Source organism: Coturnix japonica, chromosome 6 (assembly GCF_054131305.1).
Source record: "Coturnix japonica strain WE chromosome 6, WE-NBRP24, whole genome shotgun sequence".
Lineage (NCBI taxonomy): Eukaryota > Metazoa > Chordata > Aves > Galliformes > Phasianidae > Coturnix > Coturnix japonica.
In genome coordinates, this window is record NC_140668.1 from 313,514 (window position 1) to 335,910 (window position 22,397).

Sequence of the window (22,397 nt, forward strand, 5' to 3'; positions counted from 1 at the left end):
CTCGGAATCTACTGCGCCTACATCATAACTCGGAATCTAACTCGGAATCTACTGCGCCTACATCATAACTCGGAATCTAACTCGGAATCTACTGCGCCTACATCATAACTCGGAATCTACTGCGCCTACATCATAACTCGGAATCTAACTCGGAATCTACTGCGCCTACATCATAACTCGGAATCTACTGCGCCTACATCATAACTCGGAATCTAACTCGGAATCTACTGCGCCTACATCATAACTCGGAATCTAACTCGGAATCTACTGCGCCTACATCATAACTCGGAATCTAACTCGGAATCTACTGCGCCTAAATCATAACTCGGAATCTAACTCGGAATCTACTGCGCCTACATCATAACTCGGAATCTACTGCGCCTACATCATAACTCGGAATCTAACTCGGAATCTACTGCGCCTACATCATAACTCGGAATGTAACTCGGAATCTACTGCGCCTACATCATAACTCGGAATCTAACTCGGAATCTACTGCGCCTACATCATAACTCGGAATCTACTGCGCCTACATCATAACTCGGAAACTAACTCGGAATCTACTGCGCCTAAATCATAACTCGGAATCTACTGCGCCTACATCATAACTCGGAATCTACTGCGCCTACATCATAACTCGGAATCTTACTCGGAATCTACTGCGCCTACATCATAACTCGGAATCTAACTCGGAATCTACTGCGCCTACATCATAACTCGGAATCTAACTCGGAATTTACTGCGCCTACATCATAACTCGGAATCTACTGCGCCTACATCATAACTCGGAATCTAACTCGGAATCTACTGCGCCTACATCATAACTCGGAATCTACTGCGCCTACATCATAACTCGGAATCTACTGCGCCTACATCATAACTCGGAATCTAACTCGGAATCTACTGCGCCTACATCATATCTCGGAATCTACTGCGCCTACATCATAACTCGGAATCTAACTCGGAATCTACTGCGCCTACATCATAACTCGGAATCTAACTCGGAATCTACTGCGCCTACATCATAACTCGGAATCTACTGCGCCTACATCATAACTCGGAATCTAACTCGGAATCTACTGCGCCTACATCATAACTCGGAATCTAACTCGGAATCTACTGCGCCTACATCATAACTCGGAATCTAACTCGGAATCTACTGCGCCTACATCATAACTCGGAATCAACTGCGCCTACATCATAACTCGGAATCTAACTCGGAATCTACTGCGCCTACATAACTCGGAATCTACTGCGCCTACATCATAACTCGGAATCTAACTCGGAATCTACTGCGCCTACATCATAACTCGGAATCTACTGCGCCTACATCATAACTCGGAATCTAACTCGGAATCTACTGCGCCTACATCATAACTCGGAATCTACTGCGCCTACATCATAACTCGGAATCTAACTCGGAATCTACTACGCCTACATCATAACTTGTAATCTACTGCACCTACATCATAACTCGGAATCTACTGCGCCTACATCATAACTCGGAATCTACTGTGCCTACATCATATCTCGGAATCTAACTCGGACTCTACTGCGCCTACATCATAACTCGGAATCTACTGCGCCTACATCATAACTCGGAATCTACTGCGCCTACATCATAACTCGGAATCTACTGCGCTTACAACATAACTCGGAATCTACTGCGCCTACATCATAACTCGGAATCTACTGCGCCTACATCATAACTCGGAATCTAACTCGGAATCTACTGTGCCTAAATCATAACTCGGAATCTACTGCGCCTACATCATAACTCGGAATCTAACTCGGAATCTACTGCGCCTACATCATAACTCGGAATCTACTGCGCCTACATCATAACTCGGAATCTACTGCGCCTACATCATAACTCGGAATCTAACTCGGAATCTACTGCGCCTACATCATAACTCGGAATCTACTGCGCCTACATCATATCTCCGAATCTAACTCGGAATCTACTGCGCCTACATCATAACTCGGAATCTACTGCGACTACATCTTAACTCGGAATCTAGTGCGCCTACATCATAACTCGGAATCTAACTCGGAATCTACTGGGCCTACATCATAACTCGGAATCTACTGCACCTACATCATAACTCGGAATCTACTGTGCCTACATCATATCTCGGAATCTACTGCGCCTACATCTTAACTCGGAATCTACTGCGCCTACATCATAACTCGGAATCTACTGCGCCTACATCATAACTCGGAATCTACTGCGCTTACATCATACCTCGGAATCTACTGCGCCTACATCATAACTCGGAATCTACTGCGCCTACATCAAAACTCGGAATCTAACTCGGAATCTACTGCGCCTACATCATAACTCGGAATCTACTGCGCCTACATCATAACTCGGAATCTAACTCAGAATCTACTGCGCCTACATCATAACTCGGAATCTACTGCGCCTACATCATAACTCGGAATCTACTGCGCCTACATCATAACTCGGAATCTAACTCGGAATCTACTGCGCCTACATCATAACTCGGAATCTACTGCGCCTACATCATAACTCGGAATCTAACTCGGAATCTACTGCGCCTACATCATAACTCGGAATCTAACTCAGAATCTACTGCGCCTACATCATAACTCGGAATCTAACTCGGAATCTACTGCGCCTACATCATAACTCGGAATCTACTGCGCCTACATCATAACTCGGAATCTAACTCGGAATCTACTGCGCCTACATCATAACTCGGAATCTAACTCGGAATCTACTGCGCCTACATCATAACTCGGAATCTACTGCGCCTACATCATAACTCGGAATCTAACTCGGAATCTACTGCGCCTACATCATAACTCGGACTCGAACTCAGAATCTACTGCGCCTACATCATAACTCGGAATCTAACTCGGAATATACTGCGCCTACATCATAACTCGGAATCTACTGCGCCTACATCATAACTCGGAAACTAACTCGGAATCTACTGCGCCTACATCATAACTCGGAATCTACTGCACCTACATCATAACTCGCAATCTACTGCGCCTACATCATAACTCGGAATCTACTGCGCCTACATCATAACTCGGAATCTAACTCGGAATCTACTGCGCCTACATCATAACTCGGAATCTAACTCGGAATCTACTGCGCCTACATCATAACTCGGAATCTAACTCGGAATTTACTGCGCCTACATCATAACTCGGAATCTACTGCGCCTACATCATAACTCGGAATCTAACTCGGAATCTACTGCGCCTACATCATAACTCGGAATCTACTGCGCCTACATCATAACTCGGAATCTAACTCGGAATCTACTGCGCCTACATCATAACTCGGAATCTACTGCGCCTACATCATAACTCGGAATCTAACTCGGAATCTACTGCGCCTACATCATAACTCGGAATCTACTGCGCCTACATCATAACTCGGAATCTAACTCGGAATCTATTGCGCCTACATCATAACTCAGAATCTAACTTGGAATCTACTGCGCCTACATCATAACTCGGAATCTAACTCGGAATCTACTGCGCCTACATCATAACTCGGAATCTAACTCGGAATCTACTGCGCCTACATCATAACTCGGAATCTACTGCGCCTACATAATAACTCGGAATCTAACTCGGAATCTACTGCGCCTACATCATAACTCGGAATGTAACTCGGAATCTACTGCGCCTACATCATAACTCGGAATCCTCTGCGCCTACATCATAACTCGGAATCTAACTCGGAATCTACTGCGCCTACATCATAACTCGGAATCTACTGCGCCTACATCATAACTCGGAATCTAACTCGGAATCTACTGCGCCTACATCATAACTCGGAATCTACTGCGCCTACATCATAACTCGGAATCTAACTCGGAATCTACTGCGCCTACATCATAACTCGGAATCTAACTCAGAATCTACTGCGCCTTCATCATAACTCGGAATCTAACTCGGAATCTACTGCGCCTACATCATAACTCGGAATCTACTGCGCCTACATCATAACTCGGAATCTAACTCGGAATCTACTGCGCCTACATCATAACTCGGAATCTAACTCGGAATCTACTGCGCCTACATCATAACTCGGAATCTACTGCGCCTACATCATAACTCGGAATCTAACTAGGAATCTACTGCGCCTACATCATAACTCGGACTCGAACTCAGAATCTACTGCGCCTACATCATAACTCGGAATCTAACTCGGAATCTACTGCGCCTACATCATAACTCGGAATCTACTGCGCCTACATCATAACTCGGAAACTAACTCGGAATCTACTGCGCCTACATCATAACTCGGAATCTACTGCACCTACATCATAACTCGCAATCTACTGCGCCTACATCATAACTCGGAATCTACTGCGCCTACATCATAACTCGGAATCTAACTCGGAATCTACTGCGCCTACATCATAACTCGGAATCTAACTCGGAATCTACTGCGCCTACATCATAACTCGGAATCTAACTCGGAATCTACTGCGCCTACATCATAACTCGGAATCTAACTCGGAATCTACTGCGCCTACATCATAACTCGGAATCTAACTCGGAATCTACTGCGCCTACATCATAACTCGGAATCTACTGCGCCTACATCATAACTCGGAATCTAACTCGGAATCTACTGCGCCTACATCATAACTCGGAATGTAACTCGGAATCTACTGCGCCTACATCATAACTCGGAATCCTCTGCGCCTAAATCATAACTCGGAATCTAACTCGGAATCTACTGCGCCTACATCATAACTCGGAATCTACTGCGCCTACATCATAACTCGGAATCTAACTCGGAATCTACTGCGCCTACATCATAACTCGGAATCTACTGCGCCTACATCATAACTCGGAATCTAACTCGGAATCTATTGCGCCTACATCATAACTCGGAATCTATCTCGGAATCTACTGCGCCTACATCATAACTCGGAATCTACTGCGCCTACATCATAACTCGGAATCTAACTCGGAATCTACTGCGCCTACATCATAACTCGGAATCTACTGCGCCTACATCATAACTCGGAATCTAACTCGGAATCAACTTCGCCTACATCATAACTCGGAATCTAACTCGGAATCTACTGTGCCTACGTCATAACTCGGAATCTAACTCGGAATCTACTGCGCCTACATCATAACTTGGAATCTACTGCGCCTACATCATAACTCGGAATCTACTGCGCCTACATCATAAATCGGAATCTAACTCGGAATCTACTGCACCTACATCATAACTCGGAATCTACTGCGCCTACATCATAACTCGGAATATAACTCGGATTCTACTGCGCCTACATCATAACTCGGAATCTACTGCGCCTACATCATAAATCGGAATCTAACTCGGAATCTACTGCACCTACATCATAACTCGGAATCTACTGCGCCTACATCATAACTCGGAATATAACTCGGATTCTACTGCGCCTACATCATAACTCGGAATCTACTGCGCCTACATCATAACTCGGAATCTAACTCGGAATTTACTGCGCCTACATCATAACTCGGAATCTAACTCGGAATCTACTGTGCCTACATCATAACTCGGAATCTACTGCGCCTACATCATAACTCGGAATCTAACTCGGAATCTACTGCGCCTACATCATAACTCGGAATCTACTGCGCCTACATCATAACTCGGAATCTACTGTGCCTACATCATAACTCGGAATCTAACTCGCAATCTACTTCGCCTACATCATAACTCGGAATCTAACTCGGAATCTACTGTGCCTACATCATAACTCGGAATCTAACTCGGAATCTACTGCGCCTACATCATAACTCGGAAGCTACTGCACCTACATCATAACTCGGAATCTACTGCGCCTACATCATAACTCGGAATCTAACTCAGAATCTACTGCGCCTACATCATAACTCGGAATCTACTGCGCCTACATCATAACTCGGAATCTACTGCGCCTACATCATATCTCCGAATCTAACTCGGAATCTACTGCGCCTACATCATAACTCGGAATCTACTGTGCCTACATCATAACTCGGAATCTAACTCGCAATCTACTTCGCCTACATCATAACTCGGAATCTAACTCGGAATCTACTGTGCCTACATCATAACTCGGAATCTAACTCGGAATCTACTGCGCCTACATCATAACTCGGAATCTACTGCACCTACATCATAACTCGGAATCTACTGCGCCTACATCATAACTCGGAATCTAACTCGGAATCTACTGCGCCTACATCATAACTCGGAATCTACTGCGCCTACATCATAACTCGGAATCTACTGCGCCTACATCATATCTCCGAATCTAACTCGGAATCTACTGCGCCTACATCATAACTCGGAATCTACTGCGCCTACATCTTAACTCGGAATCTAGTGCGCCTACATCATAACTCGGAATCTAACTCGGAATCTACTGGGCCTACATCATAACTCGGAATCTACTGCACCTACATCATAACTCGGAATCTACTGCGCCTACATCATAACTCGGAATCTACTGTGCCTACATCATATCTCGGAATCTAACTCGGAATCTACTGCGCCTACATCATAACTCGGAATCTACTGCGCCTACATCTTAACTCGGAATCTACTGCGCCTACATCATAACTCGGAATCTACTGCGCCTACATCATAACTCGGAATCTACTGCGCTTACATCATACCTCGGAATCTACTGCGCCTACATCATAACTCGGAATCTACTGCGCCTACATCAAAACTCGGAATCTAACTCGGAATCTACTGCGCATACATCATAACTCGGAATCTAACTCGGAATCTACTGCGCCTACATCATAACTCGGAATCTACTGCGCCTACATCATAACTCGGAATCTACTGCGCCTACATCAAAACTCAGAATCTAACTCAGAATCTACTGCGCCTACATCATAACTCGGAATCTTACTCGGAATCTACTGCGCCTACATCATAACTCGGAATCTAACTCGGAATCTACTGCGCCTACATCATAACTCGGAATCTACTGCGCATACATCATAACTCGGAATCTACTGCGCCTACATCATAACTCGGAATCTAACTCGGAATCTACTGCGCCTACATCATAACTCGGAATGTAACTCGGAATCTACTGCGCCTACATCATAACTCGGAATCTATTGCGCCTACATCATAACTCGGAATCTACTGTGCCTACATCATAACTCGGAATCTAACTCGGAATGTACTGCGCCTACATCATAACTCGGAATCTAACTCGGAATCTACTGCGCCTACATCATAACTCGGAATCTACTGCGCCTACATCATAACTCGGAATCTAACTCGGAATCTACTGCGCCTACATCATAACTCGGAATCTACTGCGCCTACATCATATCTCGGAATCTAACTCGGAATCTACTGCGCCTACATCATAACTCGGAATCTACTGCGCCTACATCATAACTCGGAATATAACTCGGAATCTACTGCGCCTACATCATAACTCGGAATCTAACTCGGAATCTACTGCGCCTACATCATAACTCGGAATCTACTGCGCCTAAATCATAACTCGGAATCTACTGCGCCTACATCATAACTGGGAATCTAACTCGGAATCTACTGCGCCTACATCAAAACTCGGAATCTACTGCGCCTACATCATAACTCGGAATCTACTGCGCCTACATCATAACTCGGAATCTACTGCGCCTACATCATAACTCGGAATCTAACTCGGAATCTACTGCGCCTACATCATAACTCGGAATGTAACTCGGAATCTACTGCGCCTACATCATAACTCGGAATCTATTGCGCCTACATCATAACTCGGAATCTACTGTGCCTACATCATAACTCGGAATCTAACTCGGAATCTACTGCGCCTACATCATAACTCGGAATCTAACTCGGAATCTACTGCGCCTACATCATAACTCGGAATCTACTGCGCCTACATCATAACTCGGAATCTAACTCGGAATCTACTGCGCCTACATCATAACTCGGAATCTACTGCGCCTACATCATATCTCGGAATCTAACTCGGAATCTACTGCGCCTACATCATAACTCGGAATCTACTGCGCCTACATCATAACTCGGAATCTAACTCGGAATCTACTGCGCCTACATCATAACTCGGAATCTAACTCGGAATCTACTGCGCCTACATCATAACTCGGAATCTACTGCGCCTAAATCATAACTCGGAATCTACTGCGCCTACATCATAACTCGGAATCTAACTCGGAATCTACTGCGCCTACATCAAAACTCGGAATCTACTGCGCCTACATCATAACTCGGAATCTACTGCGCCTACATCATAACTCGGAATCTACTGCGCCTACATCATAACTCGGAATCTAACTCGGAATCTACTGCGCCTACATCATAACTCGGAATCTACTGCGCCTACATCATAACTCGGAATCTAACTCGGAATCTGCTGCGCCTACATCATAACTCGAAATCTAACTCGGAATCTACTGCGCCTACATCATAACTCGGAATCTACTGCGCCTACATCATAACTCGGAATCTAACTCGGAATCTACTGCGCCTACATCATAACTCGGAATCTACTGCGCCTACATCATAACTCGGAATCTAACTCGGAATCTACTGCGCCTACATCATAACTCGGAATCTAACTCAGAATCTACTGCGCCTACATCATAACTCGGAATCTAACTCGGAATCTACTGCGCCTACATCATAACTCGGAATCTACTGCGCCTACATCATAACTCGGAATCTAACTCGGAATCTACTGCGCCTACATCATAACTCGGAATCTAACTCGGAATCTACTGCGCCTACATCATAACTCGGAATCTACTGCGCCTACATCATAACTCGGAATCTAACTCGGAATCTAACTCGGAATCTACTGCGCCTACATCATAACTCGGACTCGAACTCAGAATCTACTGCGCCTACATCATAACTCGGAATCTAACTCGGAATATACTGCGCCTACATCATAACTCGGAATCTACTGCGCCAACATCATAACTCGGAAACTAACTCGGAATCTACTGCGCCTACATCATAACTCGGAATCTACTGCACCTACATCATAACTCGCAATCTACTGCGCCTACATCATAACTCGGAATCTACTGCGCCTACATCATAACTCGGAATCTAACTCGGAATCTACTGCACCTACATCATAACTTGGAATCTAACTCGGAATCTACTGCGCCTACATCATAACTCGGAATCTAACTCGGAATTTACTGCGCCTACATCATAACTCGGAATCTAACTCGGAATCTACTGCGCCTACATCATAACTCGGAATCTAACTCGGAATCTACTGCGCCTACATCATAACTCGGAATCTACTGCGCCTACATCATAACTCGGAATCTAACTCGGAATCTACTGCGCCTACATCATAACTCGGAATCTACTGCGCCTACATCATAACTCGGAATCTAACTCGGAATCTACTGCGCCTACATCATAACTCGGAATCTAACTCGGAATCTACTGCGCCTACATCATAACTCGGAATCTACTGCGCCTACATCATAACTCGGAATCTAACTCGGAATCTACTGCGCCTACATCATAACTCGGAATCTAACTCGGAATCTACTGCGCCTACATCATAACTCGGAATCTAACTTGGAATCTACTGCGCCTACATCATAACTCGGAATCTACTGCGCCTACATCATAACTCGGAATCTAACTCGGAATCTACTGCGCCTACATCATAACTCGGAATCTACTGCGCCTACATCATAACTCGGAATCTAACTCGGAATCTACTGCGCCTACATCATAACTCGGAATCTAACTCGGAATCTACTGCGCCTACATCATAACTCGGAATCTACTGCGCCTACATCATAACTCGGAATCTAACTCGGAATCTACTGCGCCTACATCATAACTCGGAATCTAACTCGGAATCTACTGCGCCTACATCATAACTCGGAATCTACTGCGCCTACATCATAACTTGGAATCTAACTCGGAATCTACTGCGCCTACATCATAACTCGGAATGTAACTCGGAATCTACTGCGCCTACATCATAACTCGGAATCTAACTCGGAATCTACTGCGCCTACATCATAACTCGGAATCTACTGCGCCTACATCATAACTCGGAAACTAACTCGGAATCTACTGCGCCTACATCATAACTCGCAATCTACTGCGCCTACATCATAACTCGGAATCTACTGCGCCTACATCATAACTCGGAATCTAACTCGGAATCTACTGCGCCTACATCATAACTCGGAATCTAACTCGGAATCTACTGCGCCTACATCATAACTCGGAATCTACTGCGCCTACATCATAACTCGGAATCTAACTCGGAATCTACTGCGCCTACATCATAACTCGGAATCTACTGCGCCTACATCAAAACTCGGAATCTACTGCGCCTACATCATAACTCAGAATCTACTGCGCCTACATCATAACTCGGAATCTACTGCGCCTACATCATAACTCAGAATCTAACTCGGAATCTACTGCGCCTACATCATAACTCGGAATCTACTGCGCCTACATCATAACTCGGAATCTAACTCGGAATCTGCTGCGCATACATCATAACTCGAAATCTAACTCGGAATCTACTGCGCCTACATCATAACTCGGAATCTACTGCGCCTACATCATAACTCGGAATCTAACTCGGAATCTACTGCGCCTACATCATAACTCGGAATCTACTGCGCCTACATCATAACTCGGAATCTAACTCGGATTCTACTGCGCCTACATCATAACTCGGAATCTAACTCAGAATCTACTGCGCCTACATCATAACTCGGAATCTAACTCGGAATCTACTGCGCCTACATCATAACTCGGAATCTACTGCGCCTACATCATAACTCGGAATCTAACTCGGAATCTACTGCGCCTACATCATAACTCGGAATCTAACTCGGAATCTACTGCGCCTACATCATAACTCGGAATCTACTGCGCCTACATCATAACTCGGAATCTAACTCGGAATCTACTGCGCCTACATCATAACTCGGACTCGAACTCAGAATCTACTGCGCCTACATCATAACTCGGAATCTAACTCGGAATATACTGCGCCTACATCATAACTCGGAATCTACTGCGCCTACATCATAACTCGGAAACTAACTCGGAATCTACTGCGCCTACATCATAACTCGGAATCTACTGCACCTACATCATAACTCGCAATCTACTGCGCCTACATCATAACTCGGAATCTACTGCGCCTACATCATAACTCGGAATCTAACTCGGAATCTACTGCACCTACATCATAACTCGGAATCTAACTCGGAATCTACTGCGCCTACATCATAACTCGGAATCTAACTCGGAATTTACTGCGCCTACATCATAACTCGGAATCTAACTCGGAATCTACTGCGCCTACATCATAACTCGGAATCTAACTCGGAATCTACTGCGCCTACATCATAACTCGGAATCTACTGCGCCTACATCATAACTCGGAATCTAACTCGGAATCTACTGCGCCTACATCATAACTCGGAATCTACTGCGCCTACATCATAACTCGGAATCTAACTCGGAATCTACTGCGCCTACATCATAACTCGGAATCTAACTCGGAATCTACTGCGCCTACATCATAACTCGGAATCTACTGCGCCTACATCATAACTCGGAATCTAACTCGGAATCTACTGCGCCTACATCATAACTCGGAATCTAACTCGGAATCTACTGCGCCTACATCATAACTCGGAATCTAACTCGGAATCTACTGCGCCTACATCATAACTCGGAATCTACTGCGCCTACATCATAACTCGGAATCTAACTCGGAATCTACTGCGCCTACATCATAACTCGGAATCTACTGCGCCTACATCATAACTCGGAATCTAACTCGGAATCTACTGCGCCTACATCATAACTCGGAATCTAACTCGGAATCTACTGCGCCTACATCATAACTCGGAATCTACTGCGCCTACATCATAATTCGGAATCTAACTCGGAATCTACTGCGCCTACATCATAACTCGGAATCTAACTCGGAATCTACTGCGCCTACATCATAACTCGGAATCTACTGCGCCTACATCATAACTCGGAATCTAACTCGGAATCTACTGCGCCTACATCATAACTCGGAATGTAACTCGGAATCTACTGCGCCTACATCATAACTCGGAATCTAACTCGGAATCTACTGCGCCTACATCATAACTCGGAATCTACTGCGCCTACATCATAACTCGGAAACTAACTCGGAATCTACTGCGCCTACATCATAACTCGCAATCTACTGCGCCTACATCATAACTCGGAATCTACTGCGCCTACATCATAACTCGGAATCTAACTCGGAATCTACTGTGCCTACGTCATAACTCGGAATCTAACTCGGAATCTACTGCGCCTACATCATAACTCGGAATCTAACTCGGAATTTACTGCGCCTACATCATAACTCGGAATCTACTGCGCCTACATCATAACTCGGAATCTAACTCGGAATCTACTGCGCCTACATCATAACTCGGAATCTAACTCGGAATCTACTGCGCCTACATCATAACTCGGAATCTACTGCGCCTACATCATAACTCGGAATCTAACTCGGAATCTACTGCGCCTACATCATAACTCGGAATCTAACTCGGAATCTACTGCGCCTACATCATAACTCGGAATCTAACTCGGAATCTACTGCGCCTACATCATAACTCGGAATCTACTGCGCCTACATCATAACTCGGAATCTAACTCGGAATCTACTGCGCCTACATCATAACTCGGAATCTACTGCGCCTACATCATAACTCGGAATCTAACTCGGAATCTACTGCGCCTACATCATAACTCGGAATCTACTGCGCCTACATCATAACTCGGAATCTAACTCGGAATCTACTGCGCCTACATCATAACTCGGAATCTAACTCGGAATCTACTGTGCCTACATCATAACTCGGAATCTAACTCGGAATCTACTGCGCCTACATCATAACTCGGAATCTACTGCGCCTACATCATAACTCGGAATCTACTGCGCCTACATCATAACTCGGAATCTAACTCGGAATCTACTGCGCCTACATCATAACTCGGAATCTAACTCGGAATCTACTGCGCCTACATCATAACTCGGAATCTAACTCGGAATCTACTGCGCCTACATCATAACTCGGAATCTACTGCGCCTACATCATAACTCGGAATCTACTGCGCCTACATCATAACTCGGAATCTAACTCGGAATCTACTGCGCCTACATCATAACTCGGAATCTACTGCGCCTACATCATAACTCGGAATCTAACTCGGAATCTACTGCGCCTACATCATAATTCGGAATCTACTGGGCCTACATCATAACTCGGAATCTACTGCGCCTACATCATAACTCGGAATCTAACTCGGAATCTACTGCGCCTACATCATAACTCGGAATCTACTGCACCTACATCATAACTCGGAATCTAACTCGGAATCTACTGCGCCTACATCATAACTCGGAATCTAACTCGGAATCTACTGCGCCTACATCATAACTCGGAATCTACTGCGCCTACATCATAACTCGGAATCTAACTCGGAATCTACTGCGCCTACATCATAACTCGGAATCTACTGCGCCTACATCATAACTCGGAATCTAACTCGGAATCTACTGCACCTACATCATAACTCGGAATCTAACTCGGAATCTACTGCGCCTACATCATAACTCGGAATCTAACTCGGAATTTACTGCGCCTACATCATAACTCGGAATCTAACTCGGAATCTACTGCGCCTACATCATAACTCGGAATCTAACTCGGAATCTACTGCGCCTACATCATAACTCGGAATCTACTGCGCCTACATCATAACTCGGAATCTAACTCGGAATCTACTGCGCCTACATCATAACTCGGAATCTACTGCGCCTACATCATAACTCGGAATCTAACTCGGAATCTACTGCGCCTACATCATAACTCGGAATCTAACTCGGAATCTACTGCGCCTACATCATAACTCGGAATCTACTGCGCCTACATCATAACTCGGAATCTAACTCGGAATCTACTGCGCCTACATCATAACTCGGAATCTAACTCGGAATCTACTGCGCCTACATCATAACTCGGAATCTAACTCGGAATCTACTGCGCCTACATCATAACTCGGAATCTACTGCGCCTACATCATAACTCGGAATCTAACTCGGAATCTACTGCGCCTACATCATAACTCGGAATCTACTGCGCCTACATCATAACTCGGAATCTAACTCGGAATCTACTGCGCCTACATCATAACTCGGAATCTAACTCGGAATCTACTGCGCCTACATCATAACTCGGAATCTACTGCGCCTACATCATAATTCGGAATCTAACTCGGAATCTACTGCGCCTACATCATAACTCGGAATCTAACTCGGAATCTACTGCGCCTACATCATAACTCGGAATCTACTGCGCCTACATCATAACTCGGAATCTAACTCGGAATCTACTGCGCCTACATCATAACTCGGAATGTAACTCGGAATCTACTGCGCCTACATCATAACTCGGAATCTAACTCGGAATCTACTGCGCCTACATCATAACTCGGAATCTACTGCGCCTACATCATAACTCGGAAACTAACTCGGAATCTACTGCGCCTACATCATAACTCGCAATCTACTGCGCCTACATCATAACTCGGAATCTACTGCGCCTACATCATAACTCGGAATCTAACTCGGAATCTACTGTGCCTACGTCATAACTCGGAATCTAACTCGGAATCTACTGCGCCTACATCATAACTCGGAATCTAACTCGGAATTTACTGCGCCTACATCATAACTCGGAATCTACTGCGCCTACATCATAACTCGGAATCTAACTCGGAATCTACTGCGCCTACATCATAACTCGGAATCTAACTCGGAATCTACTGCGCCTACATCATAACTCGGAATCTACTGCGCCTACATCATAACTCGGAATCTAACTCGGAATCTACTGCGCCTACATCATAACTCGGAATCTAACTCGGAATCTACTGCGCCTACATCATAACTCGGAATCTAACTCGGAATCTACTGCGCCTACATCATAACTCGGAATCTACTGCGCCTACATCATAACTCGGAATCTAACTCGGAATCTACTGCGCCTACATCATAACTCGGAATCTACTGCGCCTACATCATAACTCGGAATCTAACTCGGAATCTACTGCGCCTACATCATAACTCGGAATCTAACTCGGAATCTACTGCGCCTACATCATAACTCGGAATCTACTGCGCCTACATCATAACTCGGAATCTAACTCGGAATCTACTGCGCCTAAATCATAACTCGGAATCTAACTCGGAATCTACTGCGCCTACATCATAACTCGGAATCTACTGCGCCTACATCATAACTCGGAATCTAACTCGGAATCTACTGCGCCTACATCATAACTCGGAATGTAACTCGGAATCTACTGCGCCTACATCATAACTCGGAATCTAACTCGGAATCTACTGCGCCTACATCATAACTCGGAATCTACTGCGCCTACATCATAACTCGGAAACTAACTCGGAATCTACTGCGCCTAAATCATAACTCGGAATCTACTGCGCCTACATCATAACTCGGAATCTACTGCGCCTACATCATAACTCGGAATCTTACTCGGAATCTACTGCGCCTACATCATAACTCGGAATCTAACTCGGAATCTACTGCGCCTACATCATAACTCGGAATCTAACTCGGAATTTACTGCGCCTACATCATAACTCGGAATCTACTGCGCCTACATCATAACTCGGAATCTAACTCGGAATCTACTGCGCCTACATCATAACTCGGAATCTACTGCGCCTACATCATAACTCGGAATCTACTGCGCCTACATCATAACTCGGAATCTAACTCGGAATCTACTGCGCCTACATCATATCTCGGAATCTACTGCGCCTACATCATAACTCGGAATCTAACTCGGAATCTACTGCGCCTACATCATAACTCGGAATCTAACTCGGAATCTACTGCGCCTACATCATAACTCGGAATCTACTGCGCCTACATCATAACTCGGAATCTAACTCGGAATCTACTGCGCCTACATCATAACTCGGAATCTAACTCGGAATCTACTGCGCCTACATCATAACTCGGAATCTAACTCGGAATCTACTGCGCCTACATCATAACTCGGAATCAACTGCGCCTACATCATAACTCGGAATCTAACTCGGAATCTACTGCGCCTACATAACTCGGAATCTACTGCGCCTACATCATAACTCGGAATCTAACTCGGAATCTACTGCGCCTACATCATAACTCGGAATCTACTGCGCCTACATCATAACTCGGAATCTAACTCGGAATCTACTGCGCCTACATCATAACTCGGAATCTACTGCGCCTACATCATAACTCGGAATCTAACTCGGAATCTACTACGCCTACATCATAACTTGTAATCTACTGCACCTACATCATAACTCGGAATCTACTGCGCCTACATCATAACTCGGAATCTACTGTGCCTACATCATATCTCGGAATCTAACTCGGACTCTACTGCGCCTACATCATAACTCGGAATCTACTGCGCCTACATCATAACTCGGAATCTACTGCGCCTACATCATAACTCGGAATCTACTGCGCTTACAACATAACTCGGAATCTACTGCGCCTACATCATAACTCGGAATCTACTGCGCCTACATCATAACTCGGAATCTAACTCGGAATCTACTGCGCCTACATCATAACTCGGAATCTACTGCGCCTACATCATAACTCGGAATCTTACTCGGAATCTACTGCGCCTACATCATAACTCGGAATCTACTGCGCCTACATCATAACTCGGAATCTACTGCGCCTACATCATAACTCGGAATCTAACTCGGAATCTACTGCGCCTACATCATAACTCGGAATCTACTGCGCCTACATCATAACTCGGAATCTAACTCGGAATCTACTGCGCCTACATCATAACTCGGAATCTAACTCGGAATCTACTGTGCCTACATCATAACTCGGAATCTAACTCGGAATCTACTGCGCCTACATCATAACTCGGAATCTACTGCGCCTACATCATAACTCGGAATCTACTGCGCCTACATCATAACTCGGAATCTAACTCGGAATCTACTGCGCCTACATCATAACTCGGAATCTAACTCGGAATCTACTGCGCCTACATCATAACTCGGAATCTAACTCGGAATCTACTGCGCCTACATCATAACTCGGAATCTACTGCGCCTACATCATAACTCGGAATCTACTGCGCCTACATCATAACTCGGAATCTAACTCGGAATCTACTGCGCCTACATCATAACTCGGAATCTACTGCGCCTACATCATAACTCGGAATCTAACTCGGAATCTACTGCGCCTACATCATAATTCGGAATCTACTGGGCCTACATCATAACTCGGAATCTACTGCGCCTACATCATAACTCGGAATCTAACTCGGAATCTACTGCGCCTACATCATAACTCGGAATCTACTGCACCTACATCATAACTCGGAATCTAACTCGGAATCTACTGCGCCTACATCATAACTCGGAATCTAACTCGGAATCTACTGCGCCTACATCATAACTCGGAATCTACTGCGCCTACATCATAACTCGGAATCTAACTCGGAATCTACTGCGCCTACATCATAACTCGGAATCTACTGCGCCTACATCATAACTCGGAATCTAACTCGGAATCTACTGCGCCTACATCATAACTCGGAATCTAACTCGGAATCTACTGCGCCTACATCATAACTCGGAATCTACTGCGCCTACATCATAACTCGGAATCTAACTCGGAATCTACTGCGCCAACATCATAACTCGGAATCTAACTCGGAATCTACTGCGCCTACATCATAACTCGGAATCTAACTTGGAATCTACTGCGCCTACATCATAACTCGGAATCTACTGCGCCTACATCATAATTCGGAATCTAACTCGGAATCTACTGCGCCTACATCATAACTCGGAATCTACTGCGCCTACATCATAACTCGGAATCTAACTCGGAATCTACTGCGCCTACATCATAACTCGGAATCTAACTCGGAATCTACTGCGCCTACATCATAACTCGGAATCTACTGCGCCTACATCATAACTCGGAATCTAACTCGGAATCTACTGCGCCTACATCATAACTCGGAATCTAACTCGGAATCTACTGCGCCTACATCATAACTCGGAATCTACTGCGCCTACATCATAACTCGGAATCTAACTCGGAATCTACTGCGCCTACATCATAACTCGGAATCTAACTCGGAATCTACTGCGCCTACATCATAACTCGGAATCTAACTCGGAATCTACTGCGCCTACATCATAACTCGGAATCTACTGCGCCTACATCATAACTCGGAAACTAACTCGGAATCTACTGCGCCTACATCATAACTCGCAATCTACTGCGCCTACATCATAACTCGGAATCTACTGCGCCTACATCATAACTCGGAATCTAACTCGGAATCTACTGCGCCTACATCATAACTCGGAATCTAACTCGGAATCTACTGCGCCTACATCATAACTCGGAATCTACTGCGCCTACATCATAACTCGGAATCTAACTCGGAATCTACTGCGCCTACATCATAACTCGGAATCTACTGCGCCTACATCAAAACTCGGAATCTACTGCGCCTACATCATAACTCAGAATCTACTGCGCCTACATCATAACTCGGAATCTACTGCGCCTACATCATAACTCAGAATCTAACTCGGAATCTACTGCGCCTACATCATAACTCGGAATCTACTGCGCCTACATCATAACTCGGAATCTAACTCGGAATCTGCTGCGCATACATCATAACTCGAAATCTAACTCGGAATCTACTGCGCCTACATCATAACTCGGAATCTACTGCGCCTACATCATAACTCGGAATCTAACTCGGAATCTACTGCGCCTACATCATAACTCGGAATCTACTGCGCCTACATCATAACTCGGAATCTAACTCGGATTCTACTGCGCCTACATCATAACTCGGAATCTAACTCAGAATCTACTGCGCCTACATCATAACTCGGAATCTAACTCGGAATCTACTGCGCCTACATCATAACTCGGAATCTACTGCGCCTACATCATAACTCGGAATCTAACTCGGAATCTACTGCGCCTACATCATAACTCGGAATCTAACTCGGAATCTACTGCGCCTACATCATAACTCGGAATCTACTGCGCCTACATCATAACTCGGAATCTAACTCGGAATCTACTGCGCCTACATCATAACTCGGACTCGAACTCAGAATCTACTGCGCCTACATCATAACTCGGAATCTAACTCGGAATATACTGCGCCTACATCATAACTCGGAATCTACTGCGCCTACATCATAACTCGGAAACTAACTCGGAATCTACTGCGCCTACATCATAACTCGGAATCTACTGCACCTACATCATAACTCGCAATCTACTGCGCCTACATCATAACTCGGAATCTACTGCGCCTACATCATAACTCGGAATCTAACTCGGAATCTACTGCACCTACATCATAACTCGGAATCTAACTCGGAATCTACTGCGCCTACATCATAACTCGGAATCTAACTCGGAATTTACTGCGCCTACATCATAACTCGGAATCTAACTCGGAATCTACTGCGCCTACATCATAACTCGGAATCTAACTCGGAATCTACTGCGCCTACATCATAACTCGGAATCTACTGCGCCTACATCATAACTCGGAATCTAACTCGGAATCTACTGCGCCTACATCATAACTCGGAATCTACTGCGCCTACATCATAACTCGGAATCTAACTCGGAATCTACTGCGCCTACATCATAACTCGGAATCTAACTCGGAATCTACTGCGCCTACATCATAACTCGGAATCTACTGCGCCTACATCATAACTCGGAATCTAACTCGGAATCTACTGCGCCTACATCATAACTCGGAATCTAACTCGGAATCTACTGCGCCTACATCATAACTCGGAATCTAACTCGGAATCTACTGCGCCTACATCATAACTCGGAATCTACTGCGCCTACATCATAACTCGGAATCTAACTCGGAATCTACTGCGCCTACATCATAACTCGGAATCTACTGCGCCTACATCATAACTCGGAATCTAACTCGGAATCTACTGCGCCTACATCATAACTCGGAATCTAACTCGGAATCTACTGCGCCTACATCATAACTCGGAATCTACTGCGCCTACATCATAATTCGGAATCTAACTCGGAATCTACTGCGCCTACATCATAACTCGGAATCTAACTCGGAATCTACTGCGCCTACATCATAACTCGGAATCTACTGCGCCTACATCATAACTCGGAATCTAACTCGGAATCTACTGCGCCTACATCATAACTCGGAATGTAACTCGGAATCTACTGCGCCTACATCATAACTCGGAATCTAACTCGGAATCTACTGCGCCTACATCATAACTCGGAATCTACTGCGCCTACATCATAACTCGGAAACTAACTCGGAATCTACTGCGCCTACATCATAACTCGCAATCTACTGCGCCTACATCATAACTCGGAATCTACTGCGCCTACATCATAACTCGGAATCTAACTCGGAATCTACTGTGCCTACGTCATAACTCGGAATCTAACTCGGAATCTACTGCGCCTACATCATAACTCGGAATCTAACTCGGAATTTACTGCGCCTACATCATAACTCGGAATCTACTGCGCCTACATCATAACTCGGAATCTAACTCGGAATCTACTGCGCCTACATCATAACTCGGAATCTAACTCGGAATATACTGCGCCTACATCATAACTCGGAATCTACTGCGCCTACATCATAACTCGGAATCTAACTCGGAATCTACTGCGCCTACATCATAACTCGGAATCTAACTCGGAATCTACTGCGCCTACATCATAACTCGGAATCTAACTCGGAATCTACTGCGCCTACATCATAACTCGGAATCTACTGCGCCTACATCATAACTCGGAATCTAACTCGGAATCTACTGCGCCTACATCATAACTCGGAATCTACTGCGCCTACATCATAACTCGGAATCTAACTCGGAATCTACTGCGCCTACATCATAACTCGGACTCGAACTCAGAATCTACTGCGCCTACATCATAACTCGGAATCTAACTCGGAATATACTGCGCCTACATCATAACTCGGAATCTACTGCGCCTACATCATAACTCGGAAACTAACTCGGAATCTACTGCGCCTACATCATAACTCGGAATCTACTGCACCTACATCATAACTCGCAATCTACTGCGCCTACATCATAACTCGGAATCTACTGCGCCTACATCATAACTCGGAATCTAACTCGGAATCTACTGCACCTACATCATAACTCGGAATCTAACTCGGAATCTACTGCGCCTACATCATAACTCGGAATCTAACTCGGAATCTACTGCGCCTACATCATAACTCGGAATCTAACTCGGAATCTACTGCGCCTACATCATAACTCGGAATCTACTGCGCCTACATCATAACTCGGAATCTACTGCGCCTACATCATAACTCGGAATCTACTGCGCCTACATCATAACTCGGAATCTAACTCGGAATCTACTGCACCTACATCATAACTCGGAATCTAACTCGGAATCTACTGCGCCTACATCATAACTCGGAATCTAACTCGGAATTTACTGCGCCTACATCATAACTCGGAATCTAACTCGGAATCTACTGCGCCTACATCATAACTCGGAATCTAACTCGGAATCTACTGCGCCTACATCATAACTCGGAATCTACTGCGCCTACATCATAACTCGGAATCTACTGCGCCTACATCATAACTCGGAATCTAACTCGGAATCTACTGCGCCTACATCATAACTCGGAATCTAACTCGGAATCTACTGCGCCTACATCATAACTCGGAATCTACTGCGCCTACATCATAACTCGGAATCTAACTCGGAATCTACTGCGCCTACATCATAACTCGGAATCTAACTCGGAATCTACTGCGCCTACATCATAACTCGGAATCTAACTCGGAATCTACTGCGCCTACATCATAACTCGGAATCTACTGCGCCTACATCATAACTCGGAATCTAACTCGGAATCTACTGCGCCTACATCATAACTCGGAATCTACTGCGCCTACATCATAACTCGGAATCTAACTCGGAATCTACTGCGCCTACATCATAACTCGGAATCTAACTCGGAATCTACTGCGCCTACATCATAACTCGGAATCTACTGCGCCTACATCATAATTCGGAATCTAACTCGGAATCTACTGCGCCTACATCATAACTCGGAATCTAACTCGGAATCTACTGCGCCTACATCATAACTCGGAATCTACTGCGCCTACATCATAACTCGGAATCTAACTCGGAATCTACTGCGCCTACATCATAACTCGGAATCTAACTCGGAA